This window comes from Stenella coeruleoalba (assembly GCF_951394435.1).
Source record: "Stenella coeruleoalba genome assembly, chromosome: 14".
Classification (NCBI taxonomy): Eukaryota; Metazoa; Chordata; class Mammalia; order Artiodactyla; family Delphinidae; genus Stenella; species Stenella coeruleoalba.
Window position 1 is genome coordinate 49,468,888 of NC_137160.1, and position 12,411 is coordinate 49,481,298.

At 38.6% G+C, this 12,411-nt stretch overlaps 1 protein-coding gene across 15 annotated transcripts in view; it reads left to right on the plus strand.

The window, feature by feature from the left end:
- The window catches only part of OSBPL1A (oxysterol binding protein like 1A), a 210,464-nt gene that overhangs the window by 128,526 nt on the left and 69,527 nt on the right, over window positions 1–12,411 (plus strand). The gene's annotated exons all lie outside the window — the stretch shown is intronic.

Genomic DNA, 12,411 nt, shown 5'->3' on the forward strand with positions numbered 1-12,411 from the left:
CCAGAGGCAAGAGTCAAGGAATGGACTTTCGTTAGAGCCTTCAGAGGGATGGTGGTCCTGCAAACGCTTTGGTTTTCGTTCATTGAAACTGATTTTGGAGTTCTGGCCTCCAGAGTTATGAAAGACTACAATTTTGTTGTTTTTAAGCCACCAAGTTATGCTAATTGTTACAGTGGCCATGGGACACTGATGTGTCAGAGTTATCTGTAAAGTGTAAAATGGATCTTATCACTCCCTGGCAAAACATCCAAAGACTCTCCATTACTACAGATTCAGTGTAAACTCTGTGATCTGACCCACGTTTAAGCTTCATCTCTGACGACCACATCTTTTCCCTCTGGCTACTCGCCTCTCTAGCTATGCCAGATATTCTTAGACACACACCTTGTTCTTTCAGGCGTGGGACTGTTGCTCTTCCCCTTACACCTGATATTCTCTTTTCCTGCCTTAAATTCTTAGTCATCATTACAGCTCAGATGTCATCTCTGCCTGGAAAGTTTGCCTGGAAACTTATCCTGCTTCCTCTGAGAGTGACTTCTTCAAGTTTTCCCACACTTTGTATAAACATATGTTTACTTGCACGTCTTCCACTAGATTGCACTTTGAATATCTGGAGGGCACCACCCATATCTCATTAATCTTTCTAAACTGTTTCAGCAACGAGCCCTTTCTTTGCCAGGTACATGGTAGGTATTTGGTAAGTGTTGATTTATTAAACTGAAGTCACATGAAAGAACTTTCTTTTATAACTGTGGATTATTCTATGACTGGTCTTTAGTTCTAGAATATTTTCTTTGTAGAGTGAATGCATAGGTGACCTTGAAAATGATTTTAAAGATGTCAACAGGACAAATTGGGAAGGTCTGGATTTAGTCACCCAAAATAGATACACATAAGTTTTTCAGTAGCCCACACACAAATGTTTTGAATAATTCTTCATCCGCAGTTACATGTGCAGATTTTGCAAGTTGGGGAAAATCATAGTAGATTTAGTTGCTTGGGGAAAAGCCAGTACTTTTAAGAAACTGTCGTAATCAACACTGTACCATTTGGCCGATTGTGACCTTGCACCTCATTCAGGGAGGATATGTCTAGAATGTCTCTGACTCTTGTTGCTTGCTGCCACCATTCTGTTTCAAGCTTTTGTCACTTCCTCAGTAGGTTATTGTAGCAATCTCTTGGCAGCCCCTTCTGGACTCACCCGGATTTTCTGTTTACAGTTTATTTTAGATGTGGTAGGTTTCATTGATTTTCCTTGTGTGCTTCGTATTTACTACGTTATTTTTGAGTTTACAGGATTGTACATTAAAGCTAAATAAACATTTGGCACTGGTATTTTAAGCTGGAGTTACTTTGGGGTTACTTTGGACATTCTTAGAAGATGCCTAGTTCTTGGGAAAGCATAAACAATGAAGGTATTAAATTGAGCGTGTGTGCCTTCTGACTATTTCCTGTTACCTTAAGTAACGGGGAGGGGCTATTTGGACATTATCCACAGTTCTTCCACATCTTGCTCCTTTGTACTATTTGTTCTCAAGTTAGTTTTCAGAGGTCATGTTAAAATACTTATCGGCATAACGTAAGAATTGTTGGCATGTTTATATCATTAATTTTATGACCTCTTTCAGCCTTTTAATAGGAGAAACTCAAAAAAGTAGGATAAAGGTAATGATCCTCTTAATGCTGAAGTTTTTTTTACACCACTTTGAGGTATGATTGACATACAAAAAGCTGTACACATTTAACTCATACAACTTGATGAGTAAAGTTTTAAAGCCATGTTAACCCAGTCACAGCCATTGGCTTCCAAGCTGTTTGGTTGAAAGGGGATAGTGTTCAATCTGAAATGTGTTCGAAATTATTTTAAATCCCAATGTGGACAGAGCTTTTAAGTTTCTGGGCCACCAGAGATCTGTGAACAAACTTTCTATTAATACCACTGTTTTAATCAGGCAAAGATCCTGTCTACCTTAAATGCTTGTACATAGCCTAGAGTATTTATCTTGTAAAATACAGCCTGTTTTTCAGAGTGATGTTATGACACTTTTTATATAAAATATAATTAGTAATTAAACCACCTGAATCCTTTTTGGAAATAGATGGGAATAAACAAACCCACGAGTAAGTACAAACTAAGTATTCCATTTCCATGTATAGTCATTACATAGGGCTATACAGGTTTTCCTAACTGCCCATTTAAAGTTCAGTGAATAATGTAAGGCTATTTTATAAATCCCTTACCCTGTTTTTCAGGGATGGATTGAAGCATCCTGAAAATTTTGTGTGTCTCTACTTAGTATAGAAACACAGATGTGCGTAAGGGGAAAATGCAGTGAGAAATAAAAGGGAAAATGAAAGGCTAATTTTGTCTGAAATCTAGGTGTGGATACTGTTAACATTTCTGCTGCTGTATTCAAAAATACATCTGTGTAAAAATCCACCAATTTTTCTCCATGTCTGTGTGGCTTTCTTTCATCACTGGCATTGAGGTGAGAGATGACAGGACCAGAATATAGACCATGCATCCAGCATGATAGGTCTTTGGCGTTGGCTTGACAGGTTTTTGTTTGCTTTTTTGTTTTGGGTTTTACTTGGTTTTGGTTTTATTCTGGTAAAATAAACATAACACATATACCATTTTAACCATTTTTAAGCATGCGGTTCAGTGTCATTAAGTGCATTTTTGTCCAACCAGCACTGCTGTCCATTGCCAGAACTTTTCCATCATCCCCAAATAAAACTGTACCCATTAAACAGTAACTTCCCCCCCCATTTGTTTGTTTTTAAAGCATGTACAGTACCCTTACTATTATAACCACCATGTATAAGGTGTTAAGCACACTCTTTCCAATACTTTATGCTTTCCACTGAGGCATTAATGTATTGCCCAGAAACACTGAATGGTAGATAAGGTCTGGCCTATTTGATATTCGTATGTGCAGGCAAAATTGAAAAACCTGTTTTAAGATTGCATTATCACCTCAGCAGCACTAAGATCTATCACTTGAAAATTACTCTTATGAGCCAGGTACGTTCCATTGCTGGGTTGCCTCAGGCCAAACAACCAACAGGGAGGGAACCCAGCCCCACTCATCAGCAGATTAAAGTTTTACTGAGCTCTACCCACCAGAGCAACACCCAGCTCTACCCTCCACCAGTCCCTCCCATCAGGAAGCTTGCACAAGCCTCTAAGATAGCCTCATCCACCAGAGGGCAGACAGGAGAAGCAAGAAGAACTACAATTCTGCAGCCTGTGGAAGCAAAACCACATTCACAGAAAGACAGACAAAATGAAAAGGCAGAGGACTTTGTACCACATGAAGGAACAAGATAAAACCCCAGGGAAACAACTAAATGAAGTGGAGATAGGCAACCTTCCAGAAAAAGAATTCAGAATAATGATAGCGAAGATGATCCAGGACCTCGGAAAAACAATGGAGGAAAAGATTGAGAAGATGCAAGAATTGTTTAACAAAGACCTAGAAGAATTAAAGAATGAACACCTAGAAGAAGTAAAGAACAAATAGATGAACAATACAATAACTGAAATGAAAAATACACTAGGAAGGAATCAATAGAAAAACTGAGGCAGAAGAACGGATAAGTGACCTGGAAGACAGAATGGTGGAATTCACTGCCACAGAACAGAATAAAGAAAAAAGAATGAAAAGAAATGAGGATGGCCTAAGAGACCTCTGGGACAACATTAAACACAACAACATTCACATTATAGGGGTCCCAGAAGGAGAAGAGCGAGAGAGAGGACCTGAGAAAATATCTGAAGAGATTATAGTCGAAAACTTCCCTAACATGGGAAAGGAAATAGCCACCCAAGTCCAGGACATGGAGAGTGTCCCAGGCAGGATAAACCCAAGGAGAAACATGCTGAGACACATAGTAATCAAACTGACAAAAATTAAAGACAAAGAAAAATTATTGAAAGCAACAAGGGAAAAACAACAAATAACATACAATGGAACTCCCATAAGGTTAGCAGCTGATTTCTCAGCAGAAACTCTACAAGCCAGAAGGGAGTGGCATGATATATTTAAAGTGATGAAAGGGAAGAACCTACAACCAAGATTACTCTACCAGGCAGGAATCTCATTCAGATTCGATGGAGAAATCAAAAGCTTTACAGACAAGCAAAAGCTAAGAGAATTCAACACCACCAAACCAGCTCTACAACTAATGCTAAAGGAACTTCTCTAAGTGGGAAACACAAGAGAAGAAAAGGAGCTATGAAAACAAACGCAAAACAATTAAGAAAATGGTCATAGGAACATACATATTGATAATTATCTTAAACGTGAATGGATTAAATGCTCCAACCAAAAGACACAGGCTTGCTGAATGGATACAAAAACAAGACCCGTATATATGCTGTCTACAGGAGACCCACTTCAGGGGCACATACAGACTGAAAGTGAGGGGATGGAAAAAGATATTCCATGCAAATGGAAATCAAAAGAAAGCTGGAGTAGCAATACTCATATCAGATCAAATAGACTTTAAAATAAAGAATGTTATAAGACACAAGGAAGGACACTACATAATGATCAAGAGATCAATCCAAGAAGAAGATATAACAACTATATATGCACCCAACATAGGAGTACCTCAATACATAAGACAGCTGCTAACAGCTCTAAAAGAGGAAATCGACAGTAACACAATAACAGTGGGGGACTTTAACACCTCACTTAAACCAGTGGGCACATCATCCAGACAGAAAATTAATAAGGAAGCACAAGCTTTAAATGACACAACAGACCAGATAGATTTAATTGATATTTATAGGACATTCCATCCAAAAACAGCAGATTACACTTTCTTCTAAAGTGCACACGGAACTTTCTCCAGGATAGATCACATCTTGGGCCACAAATCAAGCCTCAGTAAATTTAAGAAAATTGAAATCATATCAAGCATCTTTTCCAACAATAACGCTATGAGATTAGAAATCTATTACAAGGAAAAAAACGTAAAAAACACAAACACATGGAGGCTAAACAGTGTGCTACTAAATAACCAAGAAATCACTGAAGAAATCAAAGAGGAAATCAAAAAATACCTAGAGACAAATGACAACAAAAACATGATCCAAAACCTATGGGATGCAGCAAAAGCAGTTCTAAGAGGGAAGTTTATAGCAATACAGTCCTACCTCAAGAAACAAGAAAAATCTCAAACAATCTAACCTTACACCTAAAGGAACTAGAGAAAGAAGAACAAACAAAACCCTAAGTTAGTAGAAGGAAGGAAATCATAAAGACCAGAACAGAAATAGATGAAATAGAAACAAAGAAAACAATAGCGAAGATCAATAAAACTAAAAACTGGTTCTTTGAGAAGATAAACAGAATTGATGAACTTTTAGCGAGACTCATCAAGAAAAAGAGGGAGAGGACTCAAATCAATAAAATTAGAAATGAAAAAGGAGAAGTTACAATGGACACTGCAGAAATACAAAGCATCAAAAGAGACTACTACAGGCAACTCTATGCCAATAAAATGGACAACCTGGAAGACATGGACAAATTCTTAGAAAGGTATAAACTTCCAAGACTGAACCAGGAAAAAATAGAAAATAGGAACAGACCAATCCCAGGTAATGAAATTGAAACTGTGATTAAAAATCTTCCAACAAACAAAAGCCCAGGACCAGATGGCTTCACAGGTGAATTCTATCAAACATTTAGAGAAGAGCTAACACCCATCCTTCTGAAACTCTTCCAAATAATTGCAGAGGAAGGAACACTCCCAAACCCATTCTATGAGGCCACCATCACCCTGATACCAAAACCAGACAGAGATACTACAAAAAAAAGAAAATTACCAGTATCACTGATGAATGTAGATGCAAAAATCCTCAACAAAATACTAGCAAACGGGATCCAACAACACATTAGAAGGATCATACACCATGGTCAAATGGGATTTATCCCAGGGATGCAAGGATTCTTCAGTATATGCAGATCAATCAATGTGATACACCATATTAACAAATTGAAGAATAAAAACCGTTATGATCATCTCAGTATATGCAGGAAAAGCTTTTGACCAAATTCAACATCCATTTATGATAAAAACTCTCCAGAAAGTGGACGGAGAGGGAACCTACCTCAACATAATAAAGGCCATATATGACAAACCCACAGCAAACATCATTCTCAATGATGAAAAATTGAAAGCATTTCCTCTAAGATCATGAACAAGACAAGGATGACCACTCTCGCCACTATTATTCAACGTAATTTTGGAAGTCCTAGCCACGGCAATCAAAGAAGAAAAAGAAAAAGGAATCCAAATTGGACAAGAAGTAAAACTGTCACTGTTTGCAGATGACATGATACTATACATAGAGAATTCTGAAGATGCCATCAGAAAACAATTAGAGCTAATCAATAAATTTAGTAAAGTTGCAGGATACAAAATTAATGAACAGAAACCTCTTATATTCCTGTACACTAACAACGAAAGGTCAGAAAGAGAAATTAAGGAAACAATCCCATTCACCATTGCAACAAAAAGAATAAAATACCTAGGAATAAACCTATCTAAGGAGGTAAAAGTTCTGTACTCAGAAAACTATAAGACACTGATGAAAGAAATCAAAGATGACACAAACAGATGGAGAGATATACCATGTTCTTGGATTGGAAGAATCAATATCATGAAAATGACTATACTACCCAAAGCAATCTACAGGTTCAATGCAATCCCTATCAAATTACCAATGGCATTTTTTACAGAAGTAGAACAAAAAATCTTAAAATTTGTATGGAGACACAGAAGACCCTGAATAGCCAAAGCAGTCTTGGGTGAAAAAAATGGAACTGGAGGAATCAGACTCCCTGACTTCAGACTATACTACAAAGCTACAGTAATCAAGATAATATGGTGCTGGCACAGAAACAGAAATATAGATCAATGGAACAGGATAGAAAGCCCAGAGATAAACCCACGCACCTGTGGTCAACTTATCTATGACAAAGGAGGCAAGGATATGCAATAGAGAAAAGACAGTCTCTTCAATAAGTGGTGCTGGGAAAACTGGACAGCTACATTTAAAAGAATGAAATTAGAACACTCCCTAACACCATACACAAAAATAAACTCAAAATAGATTATAGACCTAAATGTAAGGCTGGATGCTATAAAACTCTTAGAGGAAAACATAGGAAGAACACTCTTTTACATAAGTCACAGCAAGATCTTTTTTGATCCACCTTGTAGAGTAATGGAAATAAAAACAAATGGCACCTAATGAAACTTAGCTTTTGCAAAGCAAAGGAAACTACAAACAAGATGATAAGACAACCCTCAGAATGGGAGAAAATATTTGCAAATGAATCAATGGACAAAGGAGTAATCTCCAAAATATATAAACAGCCCATGCAGCTCAATATTAAAAAAACAACCCAATCCAAAAATGGGCAGAAGACCTAAATAGACATTTCTCCAAAGAAGACATACAGATGGCCAAGAAACACATGAAAAGCTGTTTAGCATCACTAATTATTAGAGAAATGCAAATCAAAACTACAATGAGGTATCACCTCACACCAGTCAGAATGGGCATCATCAGAAAATCTGCCAACAACAAATGCTGGAGAGGGTGTTTAGGAAAGGGAACCGTCTTGCGCTGTTGGTGGGAATGTAAATTGATACAGCTATTATGGAGAACAGTATGGAGGTTCCTTAAAAAACTAAAAATAGAATTACCATACGACCCAGCAATCCTGCTAATGGGCATATACCCAGAGAAAACATGCACCCCAGTGTTCACTGCAGCACTATTTACAATTGCCAGGTCATGGAAACAACCTAAATTTCCATCGACAGACGAATGGGTAAAGAAGATGTGTTACATTTATACAAAACGGAATATTACTCAGCCATAAAAAGGAATGAAATTGGGCCATTTGGAGAGATGTGGATGGATCTGGAGACTGTCATACAGAATGAAGTAAGTCAGAAAGAGAAAAAGAGATATCGTAAATTAATGCATATATGGGGAACCTAGAAAAAATGGTACAGATGAACTGGTTTGCAGGGCAGAAATAGAGACACAGATGTGGAGAAATAGAGACACAGATGTAGAGACACAGATATACAGACACCAAGGGGGGGGAAGTGGCAGGGGGCGGTGGTGGGATGAGTTGGGAGATTGGGATTGACATGTATTCATTAATATGTATAAAATAGATAACTAATAAGAACCTGCTGTATAAAAAATAAAATTCAAAAATTCAAAAAAAAATTACTCATATGGTCAGGCTTCACCTTAATCAGTAAGCCTCCACAGGGACTATGCTTTGCTACTTAGGTAAACACGTTAGAATTTAAATATATCTGGACCCGTGGGTCTCCAAATGAAATGATCCTTTGCTGGAGGCGTATTGGCGTGACTCATGCATTGGAGGCATAGAAGTTAAGGATGGCTCCTTATTGCCCACAATGTAAGTCCAAGCTATGTCTCACTGTATACATAGTACTAGAAGTAACTGAGCTTTTGTTCTTAATCAACAAGTTCGTTTTTATCTCGAGGACACTGTAAATCATGTCACTGATCGTGTTTCCTCCTTTGCCTCTGAAGCTAGAATGCTCAGAGATGAGCTGACGATTTGCCTCTAGCGGGTGAAAGAACTTTACGGCGTGGAATGGGATACTACCTCATTCCCGCTTCATTTTATGCCCTCTTTTCCCACTGCCTGCCGTTGATCTTTATTCATCCTGAGTAGTCAGCTTCATGACTGATTCATAGCTTCATTTCCCCCCAGCCGCCCTGTCACCACTCCTTTCTCGCGTCTTCTCCTCCCACCTTACTGAATGCTCCTTCTTTCCTCCCTGCCTTGCATCATGCCGCTCCCTTATGCCTGGAACAGTTCCTCTATTGTAACTCCCTCCTCCACCCCCAGTCTTACTCCTTGTCAACTTAGCTCAGCCGTCAGTCACAATCATCTCTGGATACCCAGTCCTTCACTGTGTGAAACTGGCTGTTCCCTCCTGTGTGGCCCACTGCCCCCATCCAGACTTACGCCACTGCACCAGGAGTAATTCACTGAACTCATGTTTTCACAAAACGGTCTACCTCTGCTCGACCATGGACAGGGACCACATCTCACTGTTCTTTGAATCACCCACCATGCCTTGCACCAAATAAAGGAGGGGAAGAATGATGTAAGCAGTATAAGATGTGGTGGACGAGTCATGATAAGAATTAAAAAATGATTATTGGACTAACTTTGCAGTATGGCGGTAATTGGTGATCTTTGCTAGAGCCCTTCAGGGGAAGGGTGGGCATAGCCTGATTATATTAGAGGGGGAAGGAGGTTGGGAGCAAGGTAGAGAGAAATAAGGGTTGGGGGGAGGGGAGAGGTGGATGAACAGGGTGAGAGAGACTAGGAGAGGGGGCAGAGAGGAAGTCAAGTTGCTACCCTTGGGGTGGAGGGGAGGGGAGGGGAATGATAAGGGTTTGTACTGCCACCTGATAGCGTGTCCCTAGGGGTAAGCACAGCGCTCCTATGATTGGATGAAGGTAGTAGGTCTTCAGCTTGTGTTCAGTAAGTTTAAATCTTGTTCTGAGTAAAGTCTTTGCTTCATAGAAGTTCTTACTGCCTTACCTCTTGTTTGGTGTTTATTGTATATCTGCTTTTTGTTAAGAATTTTCTTTGGAAATGGATTAGTCCCTGTCTTATGATTTGTATCCCTTAAATAGCAAACACAGTATCCTGTGCAGAGTGATGTTTAATAAATGCTTGAGTGCTTGAGGTTTTTTGCTTCAGTGCATTTTGGTTTTCATGACATCTAAATTATAAAGTAATAATGCATCTTGATTAATACTAACCAATGCAGACAGGGTTATTTTGTTTGGCTCTTTAAATTCTTAATTTTTTCATATGAAACAAACTTAAAAATGTGAAAGTGAAAAAACCACCCGATCTTCCCCCCAAGACCACTGTCACCCTCTTTGGTTCAGGTTGTGCTCATGCCGCTTCCTCTGAACAACTCTTCCCTCACCTCCACCTGAGCACCATTCTCATTGTTTTGAGATTTACCTGTTGTTCCACTGTAAGCAGATAAGGTAGGGGGTCCCCAAAGAAAACGAACCAGGCATGGCTTTCTTGACATAAGAGAAGCCATTTTTAGCCTAAACCATTTTGTGATCTAAGCCTGGCCACAGTGCTTGCCCTTGAACAGGTCTCAGTAATTAATGATCTTGAGGGAACAAAATAATGCAGGAACAAACAGGACTGTTACCAGGCAAGAGAAGTTGCAGTAGCAAAGATGATAAATCAGTTGTAAAGACTCCCAGTTCTGTTTTCAGTGGTAAAGATTAGCCTGAAACACTTTCTTGAGCTGTTTTACAGAATTCAAACGGCGCTCCTCTTGAGCCTGCAACCAACCACCAGATCAACTGTTGACCTTTTCTGACCCTCATGACTTCAATCAGCTAAAGCTTGGACTCTGTCAACCTTTGCCTCAATTCTCTTTTGAATTCTCCTCTGCTCAAAACCCCTTCATGAATATGCATATACTGCCCAGGCCCATTCATGAATATGCAGGCACCCTTAGTGTAAAACTTCCCCAGTTTTGCTGTTGGGGAGACACTGCCTTGGGAAAGATCCCCGGTGTTCTCCTTATTTCCTGCAAATAATAAATCCTTCTTTCTCCCACTCTTTGGCTTGGTTGTGTCTTTTTGCTTGACACCCACCAAGAGAGACGAAGCCAGTTTTCAGGTAATACCACCTCTCCTATATCCTTTCCTGATACCCCTTTGCCTACCTCAGCAAATGGACTCTTCCCCTCTTTGCCTCACTGTGCCCTAGACAAACTTCTGTCGTTTCACTGCTCTCATTTGGACAGATATCTGTTTACCTGAACCAGATAGATCTTTCTTTAAGGCAGAATAAAATTAATTTTTTTTGCTTATATTTTAGAGTTGTAAAATGGTATCCTGATTATTTTGACTTATCACTCTGTTAAAAGTATTTTTCTATTTTATTTGCTTTTGTAATTGTGATTTTAGCAGCTGTGTATTTCATCTAATGGATGACAGTCCCCTGTTACTGGCTTTGCAGGTTGTCTTCACTTTTGGGGTTTTTTTTGGAATTTTGGAATTTATTTTTTTATACAGCAGGTTCTTATTAGTTATCCATTTTATACATATTAGTGTATATATGTCAATCCCAATCTCCCAAGTCTTCAGTTGTTTTTCATAAAATATTGTCACTGCCTGCCAAAATTGACAATGAAAAATAACTATTGCTTTAAACTTATTATTAAAATATCTCTTTCTTTGCTATATGGTATATGTCACAACAAAGCTATATTTCAATTCTGGTAAAGTTATATTTACAGAAGATAAAAATAACTTCCGTAGCATTGAGTCTTTTCTGCAGGTAACTTACACCATTTAGACAGTCCAGAGTTCAAGGTGTGTTGTCCAACCTGCAGTGGTACTTGTCCAACAGTTGTTACTCGTGAACCTAATGTGATAAAAATAAGAGCCCATGATTTTGGCTGAATTATAGAATGCAGTTGGGGGAAAAGAAGTACTAAATAATTTTATTTCCTGAACATCTTAGCTATAATACACACTAAGCAGATGGTTGAAACTTTTATTTAAGGGAGGTTACTTGAATGGGTGTGAGTGCTTCCCTAGAGCAGAGGACGGTTGCCTGTATGGTCATCTGCTTACGGAAAGTTAGATGTTACCTGGAATTTACATTTTAATAAAAGCATAGGCATCATTTAAAGTTTTCTAGAGATTGGATGGCTGCTACTGTGAACTGAAATACGTAGAGCATTAAACAAGTAAGCGGGCACACTTCTTAACCCCGTAGTCCTTCCTTGCCATCACCAAAGCACCCTGGAGATGCTGAAAGGAGATGAAGGATGTGAGTGTGCCTGAAAACTGTAGCGTATTGTACGCAGATAAGTTGTCCTTTTATTCCCAAACAGGCCGATGGCTCCATGCTGAATGCATAGGCAGTTGGGAATGTGGCATTTCCATCCTAAAAACACCCGCCTGATAATTAGATTTTATATGGCCACTTCAGACTTCAGCTTTTGAGAATTTAAATAATATAATATCAGAAGAAGTGTTTTTTAAAGTAGTTAAAAATTACCTTTGCTTTGGTGTCTGTAGTATCAGATGTAATTTATGCTTCCCCCAAGTACAGCCACGGTAGCTTTTTCTTTATACATGAGTTTAAAAAATTGATTGTGTTTTTAAAGTTATGCTTAAGGTGCTTTGAAAGGGAAGATAAAAGTAGAAATTTTTTCAGGGGGAAAACCACTGAATATAATTTCTTTAAGAATTAGGTAATCTCTGGATGTCTCTTTTAGTGTATACAATCTAACAGTTGTACGTTTATATAATCCTATATCTGTTTCCTAAAT